This window comes from Arabidopsis thaliana, chromosome 2 (genome assembly GCF_000001735.4).
Source record: "Arabidopsis thaliana chromosome 2, partial sequence".
NCBI lineage: Eukaryota > Viridiplantae > Streptophyta > Magnoliopsida > Brassicales > Brassicaceae > Arabidopsis > Arabidopsis thaliana.
Genome location: NC_003071.7, coordinates 4,760,019 through 4,781,282, shown reverse-complemented (window position 1 = coordinate 4,781,282; position 21,264 = coordinate 4,760,019). Strand labels below are relative to the sequence as shown.

General features: G+C 32.7%; 1 non-coding gene and 2 pseudogenes across 3 annotated transcripts; 2 read left to right on the top strand and 1 right to left on the bottom strand.

The window, feature by feature from the left end:
* Positions 1-1,677: 1,677 nt before the first annotated feature.
* On the top strand, positions 1,678-4,837 carry AT2G11840 (annotated as a pseudogene; the record flags this gene model as incomplete). The annotated part of the gene is made up of 1 exon: positions 1,678-4,837.
* Positions 4,838-8,037: 3,200 nt separating this feature from the next.
* Positions 8,038-9,418, top strand: AT2G11830 (annotated as a pseudogene; the record flags this gene model as incomplete). The annotated part of the gene is made up of 2 exons: positions 8,038-8,140; positions 9,051-9,418.
* A 1,218-nt stretch (positions 9,419-10,636) lies between these two features.
* On the bottom strand, positions 10,637-10,745 carry MIR5020c. Its single transcript, NR_140093.1, has one exon. It is a non-coding gene; the product is annotated as a microRNA ath-MIR5020c precursor (primary transcript).
* Between the last annotated feature and the right edge of the window lie 10,519 nt (positions 10,746-21,264).

Here is a 21,264-nt window from a genome sequence, read left to right as displayed (position 1 = left end):
TTTTGGTGTGTTTTCAGGTGCAGAAGGAGCTAAAAAGGTCTCTACTCGATCCAGGCAACTACATAAGAGACATCAATTCACTCGACCTCTTTACTCGATCCTGGCAGCTATAGAGGAGGCTGCAGTGTACTCGACCCTCTTACTCGATCAAGGCAGCTTCAGATGAAGCAGCAGATTGATCTATTCGCCCCTCCTACTCGATCCTCTACTCGACCCATTTACTCGACCAAGGGTGACCAACTCTACAAGAATTGTTGATCTATCAAAGCGTCTTCGGATCCTCCTCATTCCCCACTCAACCAGACATTTGAGCATACGGATAGGAGAGGAAGAAGCATCTACTCGATCAAATTGATCACTCAGAGCATAGACACAAAGGCGCCGACTTTGCAGCACCCTCATTACTCGATCCCCAAGATCGAGCATTTGCCCAAACCGCCTCAAGTCTCTAGTCCTCTAGTGAATCTAGGGTTTTCAACATTTTAGTATAAATAGATCACTTTGGGGTTTGTCCTTAGGATCCAGCTTTTATCCTTTAGTTTTTCTTTGTGTTTATGAATCTTCAAAACTTAATTACTCTTAATCTATTTCATTTTTGCATTTAGTTGTTTAAGTAAAGTTGTTTAGCTTGTTTAGATCTACATTTTGATATGATTTCAGTAATTTATGGGTTCGTGTTTTTGAGAATGTTGCTTGAGTAGTGATTAGGGTTCTTAATGATGGATTAGATTAGGGTAATCTCTAGGTTAGCCAGGTGGTTAAGATTAGGTTAAAACCCTTCTGGATTCGCTTGGCCCCTATGCGGTTTTCGCTAGCTAATGTGGAGATTCGATCATATATGTCCAGCGTCCAAAAGAGGTTCAAATGGATGTATGATCTACGAATTCCAGAGTTTTGTAGACTCGACCAAGACATTATCTTGTCTGCTTATTGGCTTTGGTAGATTGTTTCTTAAACCTTGCTCCGCTATGTTTTATCAACGACTTTTGAGATTAGGAAGTGGTAGAGTTATGGGAGTCTCTGTCACGACAGTGGATTGACCTAGTTTTTGAATCTATCGTCAAGGGTATCTACCTTTCACCTATTAGCCATCTGATGAACCCTAGAGTTGCCCTTATCAATGAATTCATCCTTAGGACTTCTATTATATTTATTTGTATCTCCTGTTGATTGCACTTTTATTTACCTGTTATTTGTATCCCCTGTTGATTGCATTTTAGTTACTTAAATTCGTCACCTGTTGGTTTTACTAGACCTAATGATCGAGTAGGGCTCTTAAATTCTCATTTTTACTTGTTTGAATCCTGACCTAGGATTGTTACTAGAAACCCACCATCATTATAATCTGGCTTGACTTAGTTGCTTCTGTACACGTCTTGATTGCTAGCAATAACAGTGGACTGGATTGACATCCCCTAAAGCTACATCGACATCCCCTATAGCTGCATCGACATGTTAGTGTTTGTAGGGGAATGGAACTGAACCTCTCACACATTCCGCATAAATAAGTAGGCCTAAAAAACCTACTTATCAATTTGGCGCCGTTGCCAATTCCTTTTTGCATTGTTACATTCAAGATATCAGAAACTTTTAAGATCAAGTTCTTTTCCATTTATCAAGTTACTAACTCATCTTTTCGTCTACTTGTTTTTATGGTATAGGTACTAATCTTTGTGCATGCAAACTCGATCCAAAGGTTCTGCAAACCTACTACCATTCAGAGACAGAATAGATAGAATAGCTCGTGAGTTACAAGAAACCAATAGCTCGTGAGTTAATAGATAGAATAGCTCGTGGCTGCAAACCTACTACCATTCAGCCTGTGATCAGCAAAGACCAGCTGCTATGGATCAACAGAACAAACCAGTTGACGTTCAAGACCCACCTAATATTGATCAACCAAGAAACATTGGTGCTGGTGATGCCCCAAGGATTCATCACCAAAGACAAGGGATAGAGCCTCCACCAGTTCAGAACAACAATTTTGAGATCAAGAGTGGTCTCATCTCAATGATCCAAGGAAACAAGTTTCATGGTCTACCTATGTAAGATCCCTGGACTATCTTGACAGCTTGGATAGGCTATGTGGCCTTACCAAGATCAATGGTGTCACTGAAGATATGTTTAAGATCAGACTATTTCCTTTCTCTTTGGGAGACAAGGCACACCACTGGAAAAAGACTCTACCCCCAGACTCCATCAACTCATGGGACGATTGTAAGAAAGCTTTTCTTACCAAGTTCTTCTCTAATGCTCGAACACCCAGATTGAGGAACGAGATCTCAGGCTTCACACAAAAAACAATGAAACTTTCTATGAAGCTTTGGAAAGGTTTTAAAGTTACACCACTCGGTGCCCCATCATGGTTTCAAGAATGCTTCATTATTGAGCACACTCTACAGAGGAGCTTTACCAAAGATCAGAATGCTTCTCGACACCGCCTCCAATGGAAACTTCCTGAACAAGGATGTAGTAGAAGGCTGGGGGTTAGTCGAAAATCTAGCACAATCTGATGGGTGCTACAATGAAGACTATGATCGCTCAGTGAGAGGAACTGGAGGTAGTGAGGATAAACAGAGCAAAGATATCAAGGCTCTGAATGAAAAGCTCGACAAGCTGTTGATGGCTCAGCAGAAGCAGATACACTACATCACTGATGAAGAGCATTTCCAAATGCAAGAATGCAGGAATGATCAAACTGAAGAGCTGTGCTACATCCAGAACCAAGGAGGGTTAAACAAGGGGCACAACAACTACAAGCCCAACCCAAACCTCTCCTACAGAAGCACTAATGTAGCTAACCCCCAAGATCAAGTGTATCCACCTCAACAGAATCAGTCCAAGCCTTTTGTTCAGTACAACCAAGGTTATGTCCCTAAACAACAGTTTAATGGACGATACCAACAGCAGAATCCCCCACCAGGGTTCACTCAACAACCACAACAAGCCCCAGCAACTCAAGATCCTGACATTAAGCAACTCATTCAACAGATCATTCAAGGACAAGCTACTGGAGCTATGGCTTTTGACAAGAAGATAGCTGAATTACACAACAAGATCGATTGTTCTTACAATGATTTAAATGTCAAATTCGAAGCTTTGAACTCAAAAATCAAGTATGTGGAGAGTCAATTTGCATCAACCTCTGCTCCGAAGCACCCTCAACAACTTCCAGGGAAAGCAGTCCAGAATCCTAAGGACTATGCTACTGCTAATGCTATCACTATCCACCATGAAGATGAGTCTCCATCAAGTCATTAGACTCTCAATACTGAGGACATTATGATTCAAGAAGGGGGGATTCAACTCAAATTGCTGCACCTGCCACCCAACAATTCATCCGGACTATAGAGCACACACCTTTGCTGAATACTCACCATTCTGGAAAAAGTTCAAAATTGAAAAACTCAAGAAGGACCAGAATCAAGAGATGATTAGCAGTGCCTCCACCCAAGAAACATACAAGAAGAAAGTCATCCAAGAAAAGCTTGATGATCCCGGTTCATTCACTCTGCCATGCTCTCTAGGACCATTGACATTCAATACGTGCCTTTGTGATTGGGTGCATCTGTTAACCTTATGCCTCTCTCTACAGCTAAAAGGCTAGGGATCATGGAATACAAGTTCTGCAACTTAGCTTTACTTTTACCTGATGGTTATGTTGCACATCCACATGGTCTAATAGAAAATCTGCTTGTCAAGATTAAAAATGTTGAGATACCTACAGATTTTATGGTATTGGACGTAGATGAAGAAGGCAAGGATCCCCTGATCCTAGGGAGACCATTCTTAGCATCAGCTGGAGCAGTCATAGATGTCAAGAATGGAAAAATTAATCAAAACCTTGAAAAAGGCATCAAGATGAAGTTTGATATCAAAGAAGCTTCAGGGAAATCAACAACAGGAGTTCAGAATTTTGGAATTCAGAACATGGATGTTGATGAAGAAGTAGAAGCTGGAACCCCACCAAGAGTTAACTATACTTCTCAACTTAGCAAGCTGAAGAGAACTTTTGACCACAAGAGGAGAGCAACAGAAAGGCTAGCTCAGACTGAAGATCGTACAGAAGATGACTGGTATGAGATGAGAAAAAATTTAAATGGCAAAGCAGAGTCATAAAGGGATTATCTTCAAGGGTGATGAAGCTGAAAGATCAACTATGGATGTTTGAAAAAAGAGTTAATAAATTTTCAAATGGTATTGACCCAGAGAAGATGGAAACTGCACTAGCTATCAAGGAGGACGAAGATTTCACAACAGAATGGGTTGCAACAGAAGATCAGAAAGGAGTTTACTTAGAGGAACGAAGCCTAGAGAGCAAGTTGTTGAGTGAGGAGGAAATCCCTATTCCGACTTATGCTCCAGGAGTACCTAAACCAACCACCAACCCTTCTGTTGAAGAAGAACACTTTATTCTTGATTCTGTTACTGAAGAACTCCTGGAGCTCTGGGTTGGATACAAAGCTCAAGAGAATACCATTGGGGAGCTAACTTACAAGATGGAAGGACTGAACCATGCAATCTTGGAACTTCAAGAAATGGTTAAAGGCTACCCCAGTTTTGAATTTGAGGATTGGTCAAAGGAACCTGGTTCAGAAGAAGAAGATTACTCTGCTGATCAGAAAGAAGCTTACTTTGAAGAAAAATCAAATAAGTACTCATCCTACCATATATCAAGAGAGGATGCAGAGTTTGATTCAAGCACTAAAAATTCAACAACTTAAGATGAGGACTTCTCTGTTCCTCTCTTCAACCTTTTTTCTGACTAAACTCTGTAAGAGTCAAGCTTAGTGACTTAAAACAAGCTCACTTGGGAGGAAGTCCCATGTCTATCAATGTATTTAACTTTCTATTTTTTTTGTTATTTTTGATGTTTTGTTTAAGTGATTCAGTTTTATTTCATAGACCATGATGGAGTCAATGTGGAGATTAGGTTAGAACCCTTCTGGATTCGCTTGGCCCCTATGCGGTTTTCGCTGGCTAATGTGGAGATTCGATCATAGACGTCCAGCGTCCAAATGACATTCAAATGGATGTCTGATCTACGAATTCCAGAGATTTGTAGACTCGACCAAGACATTGGCTTGTCTGCTTATTGGCTTTAGTATATTGTTTCTTAAACTCTGCTCTGCTATGTTTCATCAACGACAATTGAGATTAGGAAGTGGTAGAGTTATGGGGGTCTCTGTCACGACAGTAAATTGACCCATTTTTTGAATCTATCGTCAAGGGTATCTACCTTTCACCTATTAGCCATCTGATGAACCCTAGAGTTGCCCTTACCAATGAATCCATCCTTAGGATTTCTATTATATTTATTTGTATCCCCTGTTGATTGCACTTTTATTTACCTGTTATTTGTATCCCCTGTTGATTGTATTTTAGTTACTTAAATTCGTCACCTGTTGGTTCTACTCGACCCAATGATCGAGTAGGGCTCTTAAGTTCTCATTTTTACTTATTTGAATCTTGACCTAGGATTGTTACTAGAAACTCACCATCATTATAATCTGGCTTGAGTTAGTTGCTTCTGTACACGTCTTGATTGCTAGCAATAACAGTGGATTGGATTAACACCCCCTATAGATGCATCGACATGTTAGTGTTTGTAGGGGAATTGAACTGAACCTCTCACACATTCAGCATAAATAAGTAGGCCTAAAAAACCTACTTATCACTCCCCTTATAAAATTTATAAAAAAAAACAAGAGATTGATACGATTTTTGGTAGTGTATAGGGGTAGGAATGTTTTCCATGACCCTATTATTATACATTATTAGGAATGATCAATTACAAAGGTTGGAAATATGTTGAGGATGTAAATCTAGTAATGCGAGTACACTTTTGTTTACTCTTCAAAAAGAATAAGTATGAGGGAGAGAAAGAATACCAAAATATATATATATATATATATATATATATATATATATATATATATATATATATATATATATATATATATAAGAATAGTCGATTTTATTATGGTATAGTCCAGGAATGAGTCTAGAAAGTTCTTAAATATTAGCTTGATTGATGAGACCCAACAATGGGAACCTAATGGATATAGTTGTGAGATTTGGTTTGGAATCTAGGATGTTGTGTAAGTTAGCGGAGAATTACATGGTGGTTAGGACTTGACTAGAACTATTTCGTACATGGAATTGGTTTGTATGATTAGGGTAATAAGCTAGAGAGATCGGAAATTTCAATGTTTTTAAAACCTTTTCCAGATATTCATTTTTATGTTTTGCTTGAGGGTAAGCAAAGGCTAAGTCTGGGGGAGTTCATATATCATGGTTTTTTATTGATTTTTAACATAATTTTAGAATATATTTTAGAGTCTTTCTAGTCATTTTTGTATGTTTTGAGTCATTACAAGTGCAATTAAACATTTGAGAGCTATGGAGCATAATAAGGAACTTTGGAAGTTTTTGAGCAATGAAGACTATCAGAGACTTTTTCACAAGATGGTGTCGATTGACACCACATCTATGTCGATCGACACTCTTATTCGGCAAAGGGAATTTCCACGTTTCACCAAGTCTTTAAGGAGTTCCTGAAGTTTTCCCTATTTGCAAGATAGACCCTGCACGTTTTTAGTAACTTATATACATAATTTTATGGTCATTGTTTAGACCTAAGCTTGTTTTTAATAAGAGATACACTTTTGGAGAGAATAATCCGATCCCTCCAAACAAGATTTGAACTCCTTTTACTCTTTTTCATATTATAATTTAATGCAATTTATTCAGATTATGATTTGTGTTCCTTTGATCATGTCTGAGTAATCACCTTGTTGGGTTTAGGGAATCTCACTATGGATTTAGCTGAATTAGTAGATCGATAACCCCTTAGAATTAGTTTTAGAGTTCTTCATCTATAATTGTTCTTACTGCTAGTTCTAGATTGATCACCTATGACTTGATCTTAGATAGTAGGTATACCCACCATAGGTACTTGTTATTAGAACTATTATGGATGAGCCAACGTTTATAGGTGTCCCAAATAAGATCAGTCTATTTATTTAGGTGAACTTATCAAACTCGATTAGCATGTATATTTAGGTGTAGGATTTTACAGCAAATCACCGGAAATCGTACCTTTAGGCATAGTGAGTTTCACAGAACATCACCGGTTATTCTATAATTAGAGTTTGAGTTCAAAAACGGTTTGATAACAATCCTAATCATATTTAGATCTACAATTTATCTATTTCCTGAGACTATCACTAGACCTGACGCTTTAATCTCTTGAATCTGCAACTCAATTTACTGTTTTATTGTCTTTTACTTTTATCAACTGTGTCTAGCTTAATATTAGTCGTCTTAAGTTTATTGTGTGAACAACGAGAGCTTAGTGGAATTCGACCCTTTAGTGCTAACGACGGTCTCTTATTTGAGGGAGTAAGCCTAAGGCAGTTTGAGCTATATCATGATGATGTTCATGTTAAAATACATTTGGATTTATTTTAAACATAACAAAATCCAAATGTCCCAAATAATTAAATAATATATATTTACTTTGGTTGCTGTTTCTCATTAGTATTAATGAAATTTGTTTCAATATTATTTATTTATTTGATAATTAAATAATAGTTTCAAATAATTTATATCATTCTTATAGGTCATCAAGTATGTGACTTGATCATGAAACCCTATAAGTAGAAAATGAAATAAATTATTGAAGTCCCTAGTCAATGTTATTAAATTAGGACATTAATAACTAAGAATGACTAGTATGTGAGGTGACTGATGACTAAGTTTCATGAAGTCATTAATATCTGGTATTAAAGTCAATCACATAAATATGTGTTAGAGAACACAATATTGGACTTACCTGTTGTGAGAACTCTACAAGATTTTTATATGAGTGTCATAAGAGTTTCTCATCACAACTATAGAGTATAGTACTTTGACCAGAGTTCGTCATGATTTCTTATTCATGGATTAGTTCGCTTTGACTCTGTCAAACGTCAGCCGTAAAAGGTAATTATAAAGAAAGTGATTGGTGCGTTATGAATTGTTTAAGGAACAGGGATGGAAAAGGATGGGATTAGTCCCTCCCATATAACGGGAGATAAATATCTTTGGGCCTATCGAAGATCTGAGACTGAGAAATGTGTGGTCGTGCTCAAACGAGGTGAGTGTTAGTCGTTTGTTTTATCAGTATAAATCGGAGTTCGATAAAAATGATCTAGTTGAGTAATGATGACAATTTCTTTCCTTATGTTGAGATCGAGATATAGAGACAAAAGGATTATGAAAATAGATGATTCCAATACAAGTGGAAGATTGTTGGGAATTGTCCTGAAATCAGTTGTACTTTTCTCTAGTTAAAGTTGTAATGTCGAGATTTGACATTTGTATAATATTAGATGGTTATAATGTTTTGCTAGAGAACGCTTATAATTTATGAGTGTAAAACTCATTACTAATATTATACAAATCGGTCACAGACTTAAACAAACTGGATAATATTTAATTTAGATTAAATAGAATTTTGTGAATTATCTATTTATAAGATAAACAGAAATAGTAATTATATAATATAGATGTGATATTTATTTCTATAAATTCCCATAGAAATTTATTGGGCTTATAAATATCTATTCCTTAGTTAAGGAAAACACACATAATGGCCATGTCCATGAGCTAAGCCTAAGTTAATTAGGGTTTTATATGTTGCATATAAAAGCTATAACACACACGTGAAAGAACGATTATTATTCAAGATCGGTGGACGTGAGAAGCCTTTCTCATTGGCCAACGAACTAGAGCAAAAACATAAAAAAGTGTTTCTTGTGTTTACAAGTCCAAAAACGATTCGTACGTGATGGATTTGAGGTAGGATCTCGGCGTTACTAGCATAGCGTTTAATCAGGTTTGTGTGCGTGTGGATATCGGTAGAGACACAATACTTAGAATGCTAAAATAATATTGATAGAATATAGTTCACTTTTCTGCTGCGAAATATCTATTTATTTTCAAATCCTATGATCTAGATTTAATTTATCGTTTACACGGTTCCTCGTAATTTAATTCATTATTAGTATTTATAAATCATTATAAACCGGTACGAATTGTTACACAAGACTTAATCCATCATCTTGGACTCAAAAGTGCTCGACGAAGCTTATCACCGCTTCATGCGGAATTTGATTCCTTGTTATGGGCAATGGAATGCATGACCTCGATTGGCAATACTTCTGGCGCTTTTGCTTCCGACTGCTTAGACCTGATTTTTATCATTGACAATCAAGAAGATTGGCTGATATTCACAGCGGAATTGGCATCATATCGCTCCTTAGTTTGTTTTTTTCCTTATTTTCGTATTAGATTTTTTCCTCGTAGTTCTAATACTCGAGCAGATTGTTTAGCTAAGAAAGCTCGGGCTCGTAATAACTTTTTTTCCATGTAAGCACATCGGTTCCTGAATGGTCCTCTCTAGCGTAGAGTCTCTTCCCGATAACTTAATATAAATGGTGTTTGATGGAAAAAACCCGGTATGAATTCCTACAAAACATATATACCGTATGAACACTCACAATGATTGAAAATCTTCAACTTCTTGAATATCAACATTCAGCGTATATTCGGTGTAATTTGTGTTACATATAGAAGTTTTGCCTTAGAAACAATTCAGTGTTAAGATATAAGAAAGTTCCAATCAAAAGGTATATATACGAATACAAATTTAATAAAAGAATGAAAAATACCTTTGTAAATATCAACAACACTCCATCAAATAATACAAACAACAACTTATTTTTCTAATCCTCTCCACATGTTATAGAAACTCACAACATCTATGCCGGTTAACTCACATTTCAATAGGAAAAAAGTCCGAAAAAAACCTCATCTATTTTTTATTTGCCCGTTTTATACCTGCATTATTAAATTATACATACTGGCAAGGACACTAAGTCACTACAATTTTATATTAGCTTAATACTAATAATTATATACTTAACATGAAATGTATAAATTATATTCATTCATAAATTTATATTTCAAATTACATGTAAAATACTTCTATTAGCTTTTTAATTATGTAATGTGTTTTTAAAGGTTACATCATTGATTAGTTACCATTCATCATAATAATATCTTTATTATGTTTTTCATTTTCTAATCACCATTCCTCAGAAACAAATATGTTGCAATTCTCATTGTCATTTTTTTTCTTTTAGTAGTCACTAGTCAAAGTCTCAGTTGTAATTCCACACTTGTTGAGAATATTTATTAAAAAAGTATTAAAAAAAACAATTTAATTATCACACAAATATATATAAAATGAACAACATACAAGTTTACCACTACATTAAAAGATATTTATTAATAAGATTTTACAAAACTCAAAAAACCTAATACATGGAGAGAGAGAAAAAACCTCAATGGTAAGAGATTAAGATATTAAAATATCAAGTGAAGGTCATTGCAAACAAAAAAAAGATGAAACTTGATTGGATCGCGAACCAAAAGATCAGTTCCCATTTTTAGGTTTTTGATTTTCGATCCAAGGAAACTTTACCTCCCTTGTGACATGGTTGTCATTATTATAAAATGTTCAAGTAAAATAACAAATTGACCTCTATATAAAAACTATTAAATAGTACAAGATCTAAGATTTAATACTCAGTGATTATCATGGCTAGGAAAAAGGTACGACTTGTAGTGATAATCATGGAGGTTTTGATTCACGATTCAGGCAAGTCTCACCTTCTTCCATGCCATGGCCATCACTCATAATTATCTCTCACTTAGATTTGCTTTATTTTCTTTGTGGTATAAAAAGAGAGTCATGCACTTGTTATCTTATATAGAAAGAATCAAGGATAAGAGATAAAGATGTGAGAATCCAAAATATTATGAATTTTAACAAATATTAGATAAGTAGAAAATCTAACAAAATCCGAAAATCTACATATACTATTTTTTTATGTTAATACCATTTTAGACTTAAAATTTTTTTGAATGGATTTTGTTGGAAACTTAATAAAAAATAAGAATATTATTCTATTTTATACCCTTATGTTTATCTTCATCTTTCCAACTTTTGACTCATTTTTACTTTCACTTTCTAGGTATTTTCATCTTTCCAACTTGTGATTCATTTTTACTTATTTCACTTTCACTTTTTAGGTTTGTAAATTTCATTACACTTATACAGCTATCGACACCTAAAAGAATTTACAGTCGTGTTCAGGAAAGTACAAACCCCAACTCTTTCTACGTTTGAATTTCTCTCCCCATGCACTTCCGTCTTCTTTCATGTATATTTCTTTGTCAGTTTTAAGTTCATGTTTGTGTATCGTTTTTGCTTGATCCTCCTATAAATCAATATATATTGCCTTATATACACTACAGAAAAACAGTTATTATTACCGTCTGAAAACACTATCATTTAATACAATAGCGGTTATAGAAACGCTCTGTCATCGACCGCAAGATTTATTCTTCTTTGTCCCTTCAAACTCTAGGTCATCTTTCTCTCTGGACATATCTTAGTTTCACATTATCTATAAAATTAATACTGTAGAATGAGTATATAAAATACGTAACTTGCACATGAACAATTTGTATAACTCTTCAATTTCTATTACGCATCTTCTTTTTATGTTTTACTTCTTTTGATTGGGCCTATACAATAACATTTTGTGTCTTTTTTTGCATGAGTACATTAATGCATAAGAATGACAAATGGACATGGGTATGAAACTGGATTTTTTTTTTTTTCATACTGAAGATGAAACTAGCTCTGCAAATATATGCTAAGTTTGTACTATTGTGTTTCTGGTTTTGACTAGAAATATTGGCTTATGTATCTGGTTTTTATGCTGGCATTTAAGAAAAAGTTGGTATCATAGGATCAAATATAAACAAAAATATTTTGTAAGCAGATTTTGTTGTTAGTTGGATATAGTTTTTTAGAATTCTTATTGCTTTTATAATCCAAAAACCTAGTCACATCGTCCAATTAAGTATTTTAGGATATATTTTTCCTAGCTAGGTAAACAAATTCGCTCTTTACAATTTCCATTTTATTTGGATTTGATAAATGTCAAACAATTATTTTGATTTTTAAAAAATGTTTATCACTTACTACTAAACTTAAGGTATGACGAAATGAAAACATTTGAGTTTTAAATCAGAGCAAAGATATATATCTTGTGCATGCCTAGAGATTTATGGCTGACTAGGGTTTTGATTTATACTTATTTAAAACACGTGTTTTATGAAATCGAAATATAAAACACATTTTAGATAACACATTGGTGTTATTATCTGTGCTAGAAAATTGCAGAGATTTGTGTCCTATTTGTAGTTACTCCTTCATTTCATTGAGCAGAGATTCAAAACTCTCTTATTAAACATTTTTTTTACTAGGACATTTTTGCCGTTTTTGTTTGCTCCTCCTACTGTTCAAAACTCTTAAAAACATTTATTTTAGTATTCAGCCCAAACGGGCAATGGATGATGGGCTTACAAAGACTGCACGGTTACAAAGGGAAACAAAAAAATCGGCGAAAGCTCTGATGACTCGACATACGAAATGCTCTTCCCCTCCCCCCCCCACCCAACACAAACGTACTTGAGTAGATTAAATTTTCTAATTTGGATTTGAGGAGCTAACCATATTATTGGGCTAAACGTTTTCAAATCTAATAGCTATATTGGGATCATTTCTAACAAATAAATATATTCATTCAATAGTAAAAAATAACTAAAACATACTAAAAAGAGAGAAAAAATAAAAAAAAAGAAATGTTCAATGATCATTATTCCACCCAAAATATCATTTTTTAAATAATAAAACTGCTTACCTAATAGGCTGAGGTGATTTTGAGTTTTATGGGGTAAAAAATATTAACGATTTTGAGGGTCGATGATCTATATAATTCTTTATTTATTATTATTATTATTAATTTATATGTTTTTAAGTCTGATGAACTATGCATATTACCCTTTAAGATTTAGGGGCCCAAGCAAATGTTTTGTCTGGATCTCCACATGGCTGGCCTCACTAACATGGAGACGGTAACTGCAAGTGTAACTTCATTTTTTATTTTTATTAGTTTCACCTTTATTGTAATATATACCATTTAGTGCCAAAGAGGAAATCAATATAGGAGGAGTTTTAACTTGAGTTTTCCTATATACGCATTTCATATTCATTTTAGCACAAAACTCATTTAGAATTATTTGCATCGTGCTTGTTTTGTTGTACGAGCTAGAAACATCAAACAATATGATTTTACTACTAAGCAATCCATTATAATGAACTACTACCATGTCTCATCCCCTAATATTTTTTTTTTTTAAAGAGTGTTCAATAGTTGCCTATCATATGCAAAATGAACATGACTCTCTACAATTGTCTACTTTATATAATAATACCAATGTGTTATCTAAGAAGTAATTTTTATTTCAGTTTCAAAAAACAAATGTTTTTACTCTGTAAGCTTTAAAGAAGCATAAATAAAAATCCTAGTAAGACCTAAAAATCAAAGCATGCACAAGATATCTATTTTTGCTAGATGTTTTAACTCTGTTATATCTTAAATTTAGTAAGTGACAAATATTTTAAAACAAATCAAGAATATTGGTTGACATTGATAACATCTAAATAAAATGAAAACTGTAAAGAGAAAACTGGTTTACCTAGTTAGGAAATCAGAATCCTAAAAAACTTAATTGAACGATAAGATTGAGGTTTTGGATTATAAAAACCAATAATAATACTAAAAGTATATCCAACTAACACTGAAATCTTGTTTACAAAAGATTTATGTAAAACTTTGATGCTATTATAACTACTTTCCTTCTTATTAATACCATGGCTCTTAGTCACAAACAAAAAGCACAAAAATACAAACCTAGCATAGATTTGCAGTGCTAGTTTCTGCCTCATTTAGTAGACGTTCTATGCAAGCTAGGTAACATATCTCCCTCATAAAATTTCCGCTTCGAAGACGTATACATGGAAGTAATGATTCTCACTAGATCTAAAGCTAGTCTGATTTTTTAAAAAAATCTAGTTTCATACACATAACCATTTTTTATTCTTATGCATTAAATTCTCTAAAGAGAGTACAAAACATTGTTAAATGGGGTTATTGTCAAAACATGGCTTTTTTGCTAAAACTTTGATTTTGGGATCTTTCCATTAGGGATTTGAAAAAGAGTACTTTAAGAACTTGGAATTGACGTTTTTCTCCTGCTTTCTTTCTTCTTCTTCTTTGCTCATCTTCATCGTTCTTTTTTTTTCATGATTTCTTCCTTTTTTCATTTCTCTATAAAATTCAAATCATTTTTAGTTAATGAAAACTAAAACTTAATTATGGGAAAAGGGAACCCAAGCAACTAATTTCATGAAATTTTGTGATAGAAATAAATGTGTTTGTGCTTATTCCGATTTTTTTTTTCACTTCTCCATAAAATTCTAATAGTTTTTAATTAGTGAAAACTAAAACCTAATGATGAGAAAAGGGAACCCACGAAACCAATTTCATCAATTTTGTGATAGAAATTATTGTTTTATTCTTAATATGATTAGTGTGTAGATTAATTTTGGTTTTAGATTTCTTCAATTGTTTCTGGTTTTGAAAGATTTGCACTTGATTCATTTTTTTTTCTTTTGGCGTTGAAGGATTTGCTCTAGATTACTAACCTATGAAGATTCAGTCTTAGTTTTAGTGTGTTCTTAAATTTAATCACTGAAGAACGTGATTAGATGTTCATTTGGGTTATTGTTTACATTCATGTGGGGGGGGGGGTAAAAATGTCAGTTCAAACTGACCTGATTTCGTAAGTCATTAAGAAAGTACCTGATCTTATAATATTTTAAGTTTTTTAAGCTTTCTAGATAAATAAGTCTTGTTAAATAGGCGCAATCCAAATAAAAGTAAAGCATAATGGAAATTGAAGAGTTCTAAAGATTGATCATGAACAAGTTCTTTTACTTTACGAACTCATTCTAGAATATAACTTTTATGGATGATGTTAAAATGAGATATGTCTAGAGGGAAAGATAAAGAGCTACAATTCCAAGTAACAAATTAAAGAGGAATAAAAGCGGTAGATATATATCTTTAAGAGGACCAAACACCAACGGCACGCAAGCAGAGACTAGTGGCCGACAGGAAATATACATGGAAGAAGATAAAGGTGCTGAGAGATATTCAAACAAAGAAAGAGTTCGGGTTTATATTTTTCCGAACACGGCCATAAAAGCTTTTAGGTTTTGACAGAGGTATAAGAGAATCACTTCAATATAAACGCTATTACTTTCTCAAAATATATTATTGTAGTATAATATTATTATTTATAAAGATTAAAGTATAAAAGAACAGTTTACACAATTATAATAAGGCATGTGCCAAGATACGTTTTTATGGTCTCTCAATTGAGAAAGGTTTCTCAAACTCACTCATAATTTAGTATCTATTTTTATTTTTTGATTGGTCATAACCCTTGTTAGAACCTCTGGATGAGATTCTCTTAAATGAAGATGAAATTTACAAAACATAGAAAGTGAAAGTGAAAGTGAAAACTAGCCACAAAAGTGGAAAACATGAAGATAAACATAGAGGTATAAAAATAGAATAACCTAATTTTATTCATTCAGTTTTCAAAAACAATATTCGAACAAATTTTAATGGTATTAATAGAAAAAATAGAATGTGTGGATTTTAAGATTTTGTTAGATTTTTTTTCTTATCAAATATTTGTTGAAATTAATAATATTTGGATTCTCACATCCTTATCTCTTATCCTTGATTCTTCCTATATAAGATCACAAGTGCATGACTCTTTTTTTACACCACAAAGAAACATAAAGCAAATCTAAGTGAGAGTGATGGTCAGGCATGAAAGAAGGTGAGAATTGCATCGTGAATCAAAACCTCCACAAGCTGGATATCTTGATTTCCTGATCAACACAATTCTTACTTTTTTCTTGTTATTATCATCATTGAGTACTTTAATCATAAATCATGTAAGATTGAATATTTTTGACATTGAGGTCAATTTGTTAGTTTACTTGAACCTAATAATCAATGACAATCATATCAAAAATAAAAAATCCTAAAATCGGTTTTCTGACATTTTGGTTTCACAATCCAAGCAAGCTTCCCAACTTTTTTTTGCAATAACCTTAGTATTTTTTTTTCTCTTACTATTGAGTTTTTTTCCGATGTATTATGGTTTTCGAGTTTTCTATAATCTTATTAGTATATATCTTTTGATGTTTCTTGTTCACAAAGATTACATAATGCCATTCCTCTATTTTTTGGATCCAAGTTTACTAATGTAGGCAACCCTATTTGACTAAGATTCTCATAGTCCTTTTGCTCTATTGACGAGGCATATTGATTAAGAGGCATCACATTACCATTAAAAGTGGTAGTTTGAGCTTGTTTCAGGTGAAACTTGTATTTGTGATGTTCATTGCCTCATAAAAGGTAGCACCAACATTAAATTTTGAGTTGATGATATCCGAAAACAATGTAGCGTTCGAGGATAATCTATACAAAATAATTGTATTAGTAAAAAAAAACTAAAATACATCAAAAAAAAAAAAACAATAATCAACGTCCCAAACAGAAGTATCATTTGTTCTTGTTTTGTTTATTTACTTATCTAACATGGAGGGGATAACTGCAAGTGCGACTAAGCGCTCAATTTCTTTCTTATTTAGTGCTCAAAAGTAAAGAAATATTGAAAAAGTTTCAGTTTTTGTTATCCTAAACATGCATTTCATCTTCATTTGGCACCAAAATCGTCATGATTGTTTGGACGTGCTTCTCTCGATGTACGATTTACAAACGATCAAACATAAATGATATTACAACTAATTATTCCATTGTGAAGAATTGGTATTCTGTCAAATGCCCTAGTGTTAACTATTTTTAGGAGTGCTCAACAATTCTCCACCGTATGTAATTAAAAAGGACATGACTCAACAATTGTCTTTCTCGCACAATAATACCAATGTAATCGAAAAGTGCTTTTTGCTTCGATTTCAAAACAAAAATATTTTTACTATGTGAACTCTAAAAGGGATAAATAAAAATCCTCAATCAGAACAAATCTCCATGTATAAGATATATATAAACATTAGAAGACGAATCAAGGATAAACATTGCTTGGCATTGATCACATGTAAATATTTTTCTTCAAGAGATGTCGTGATATAAAAAGAGTTTAGTTTTTCAAATAAACTGAATACCTAAAAGCAGTAACTATAGTAAAGACTATCCAACTAACATTAAAATCTTGTCTATGGAAGATTTATGTAAATCTTTGATGCGATAACAACTTTCCTTCTTAAATACTATCATTTATACTCGTTTACTTAACCATTAAAAAAATTAGAAACAAACCATTTACTCTTTGTCAAAAAATTGAGAAGCACAAAAGTATAAATTGCGTAGATTTGCATAGCTAGTTTCTTCCTCATTTAGTAGATGCTCTTATGCAAGCTTGGTAAAATCTTGCCTTCATTAGATTTCCAATTCATAGACGTGTTATGGGAAGTAAAGATTCTATCAGAAGACGTAAACTTCGAAGTATGAGAAGAAATTTTTTTAAATCCATTTTCTTATGCATGAAAACTTAGGTCATTCGTATGCATCAAGTTTTTCACAACTCCTACAAAAAAAAACAAAAAAAAACAAAAATTTGTTGAATAGGTACAATCAAAAGCATAGTAAATCATGAAAACAACGATGAACAAAGAAATTGAAAAATTCAAAAAGACTGATAATGCAAATTTATATATTATGAACTCATTCTATAATACAAATATTATAAATTATGTGAAATTAAGATGTGTATAAAGAGAAAGATGAAGAACTACAATTATAATCAACAAAGAAGAATACATGCAATAGATATGTACCAGTAGGAGGAGCAAACAAAAAATGGCATGAAAGTAATTAAAGACTTTTAGACAACAAACAAGAGACATGAATGAAGACGGAGGTGGCGAGAAAGAGTTAGGGGATTGTATTTCCCCCGACATGGCTATATTCTTTTAGGGTTGGACAACTCGAAAAGTGAAAATATATTTTACAAAAACCTAGAGTGAAAGTGATAAGTGAAAACGAGTCACAATGTTGGAAAATGAAAATGAACATAGAAAGAAAAAATAGAATATTCTTATTTTAGTCATTAAGTTTTCAAAATAATCTATTCAAACAATTTTTGATTCTAAAATGGTATTAACACAAAAAAATATGGTATTTGAGGATTTTCAGATTTGGTCAAATTTCCTGCTTTTTATAAATATGCTTAATTTGAGACATTGAATATAGAAATAAATAATATTTGGATTCTCACATCTTTATCTAGTATCATTGATTTTTCTTATATAAGACTACAAGTTCAGACCCTCTTCCACATTACAAAAAAACATATGAAATCTAAGTGAAAATGATTAGTAACGGCCATGGCATGAGGAAGGTGAAGTTTTCATAGTTTTCCCGCCTTGTTGTCACGGATCCAAGCAAGCTTAACCTTTCTTCTTGCCATGACCTTCACTGAGTATCTAAATTTTGTACCATTATAAAAAAAATCATGTAAACGTCAACCTGTTAGTTGGCTATGTCATGAGAAAACTGAGGAAGGTTTGGATCGGGAAACATAAACCCGAAAGTTAGTTTTCTGTATTTTTAGTTTTCGATCCAAGCAAACTTCAAACTTCATTTTTCCATAATCATCATTAATTATCTAAATATTGAATACTTTGTTGACATAAAAGTTCATTTGTTAGTTTAATTGAAATTTTACTAATCTTAGTATCATCTCGGGTACGTCTAGCATATGTGATAAGTAATAATTTTGTGTAATAAAAAAACAACTTGTGTTATTATTTTATATTCATAGTGTATGTGATTATAAATATATTAATATACTATTTTAAATATTTATTATATACTCTTTTATATTTAAAATGTTCATATATCTTTTATTAAAAAGCGCAAATCCTATACAAAAATCTAATATCCACAAAGTAAAATATAAATCCAAAAAAACTTAATTGAAAAACATCATCCATTCATGGCCTACTTCTTCATAGAATCCAAAAACCAAGTTTTGTGGGATTTCTTTTAACAATTTAGGTGACATTTTGTTTTCTTTTTGTTTATTAATTTAAATATGACATTTTCACCATTTACCAATTCATCCAAAACTAAAACCCTATTCTATGGGTAAAATCCAAAACTAAAAATTAAAATAGATAACTTAAAATTTTTTAAAAATATAAATATTATGTAGAAAAACTAAAAACTAAACAATAACCATTCAAGATATTGGAAAAACTAAAATCTACAACAAAATCAAAAACTCAAAAATCAAAAATGATTAACCAAAATCCAAAAACCAAAAACTATAAACCAATAAAAAAACTACAAAACATTCAGAGCCAAACTATAAAGTTTGTATTTCTAAAACGTTCGGAGAATCTGTTTACTATATACTACGTTACTTAATCACGTTGACTAATTTATTGGATTTTTACACTTTTGTTCACTGAATAGTTTACAAATCAAACATGGCAAGAAAAAACGAATGCGAAGGAGGATTGATCGTTTTCATCGCCTATTTATATTTTATACCTTCTTTCGCAATTTTTCCATCTTTAAGAATCATTTATAGGATATTGATGTGGTGTCAAATTAGACCTAAGCTACTCTCTCAAATAAGAGATCAATTGTAATACTTTAAAGTCGATTTCACAAAGTTCTTTTGTTCACACAATAAGAAGTAGTCTCGAAATTAAGCTAAATCAATAGTAGGAAATTTAAAAGAAACAAGTAAGCAAAGCAGATTGGTTTTAAATTCAGATGATTAAGACGTCAGATTTAGGAAAATTCTCAGGAAATAGACAAATAATGAATCTAGCTATGATTAAGATCGTTATGGAACCGTTCTAGAACTCAAATCACTTAACACATGGCCAACCAACCCTCCCCGTATTGACTAACTATGCTAAGCAATAGGAATTGTAACTCTCATATGTAAATCCCTAATCCTAAACATGCACTATAATCATGTTTGATAAGTTCACCTAAAAGCTAAAGCAGACCTACCTCTATCTAGCTACTAGGCCTATCTATAATAGTTCAAGTTAAATAAGCGCCCTCTCGGATTGTACCTATCAACCTAAGATCAAATTCTAGTTAGCTACTCTAGAACTAGGAGTAAGAACAATTAAGATGAAGAACTCTATAGATAATCCTAACAATTTTATCGATCCAATAATTCATCTAAATCCCTAATGAGAACCATCAGCCCAACAAGTAGATTACTCAGACATGATCATAGAAAAAAAACATATTTGAATAAGAAAACATAAAGAAATCAAGAGAAGAAAAGAATTTAGAAAATATCTCTTCACTATAGGGTTTTGGAATCTTTAAAAATCTCTTAAACCTCTCAAGACTTGATTATGAAAAACGTTATGACAAGTTAGGTCTAAACAACCAAAAAGAGTATTTATATGTAACAACATGAGCTGGGGTTTCTTTGCAAATAGAGGAAATTCTAGGGTAAAACTGCAGTTCTTCAAAACTTTAAGCCGTCTTGGACTTGTGCAGGGCAGCAAACGGTGTCGATCGACACTCTTCAGTTGGTCAGAATTTGAATTCGTCCTTTAGCTTAATTCCTTATGTTTTTGCTCCAAAATGTTCCTTATTCTCCAAACGCATCGCGATCCTAAAAATACATGAAAAAACTTTAAAGGAAAAATATAAAGACTTTAAAATCTATACCTAAATCATACCAAAAACCGGTGAAAATCGAGGTATATCAGATGTGGCACATATTAATCAAACTCACAACTCTCTTTCGTATCGGTATTCGTTTATGCCACTTGCTTTGCTTTCTCATTTCTTTATCTCCTCTCAATATTAGCCTTAATACTATGTAATCGTCAACTACGACATATTGAAAACAAAACCAAACCAACACACAATACTTGAACTTGAGAATATATTAATTCACCAAAACTTTGCACGATTATTATAGTTAATCGTATAAATGACTAAAACTATTATATGTGAAGCAATTTACTCATACACCAAACCATTCTTACTATCCCAAGCTTTCTCCTTCAAACGCATATGTGACCCTCTCCATATGTAGTTCGTTCTTGGGTTAATTTGTTCATTGCTATGGTAATCTTTTCCAACGTCTAATCTTCTTCCATGCCGTTAACACCCTCAATCTTTGGAAGCCCATTATCCTTTTTCTCCTCCT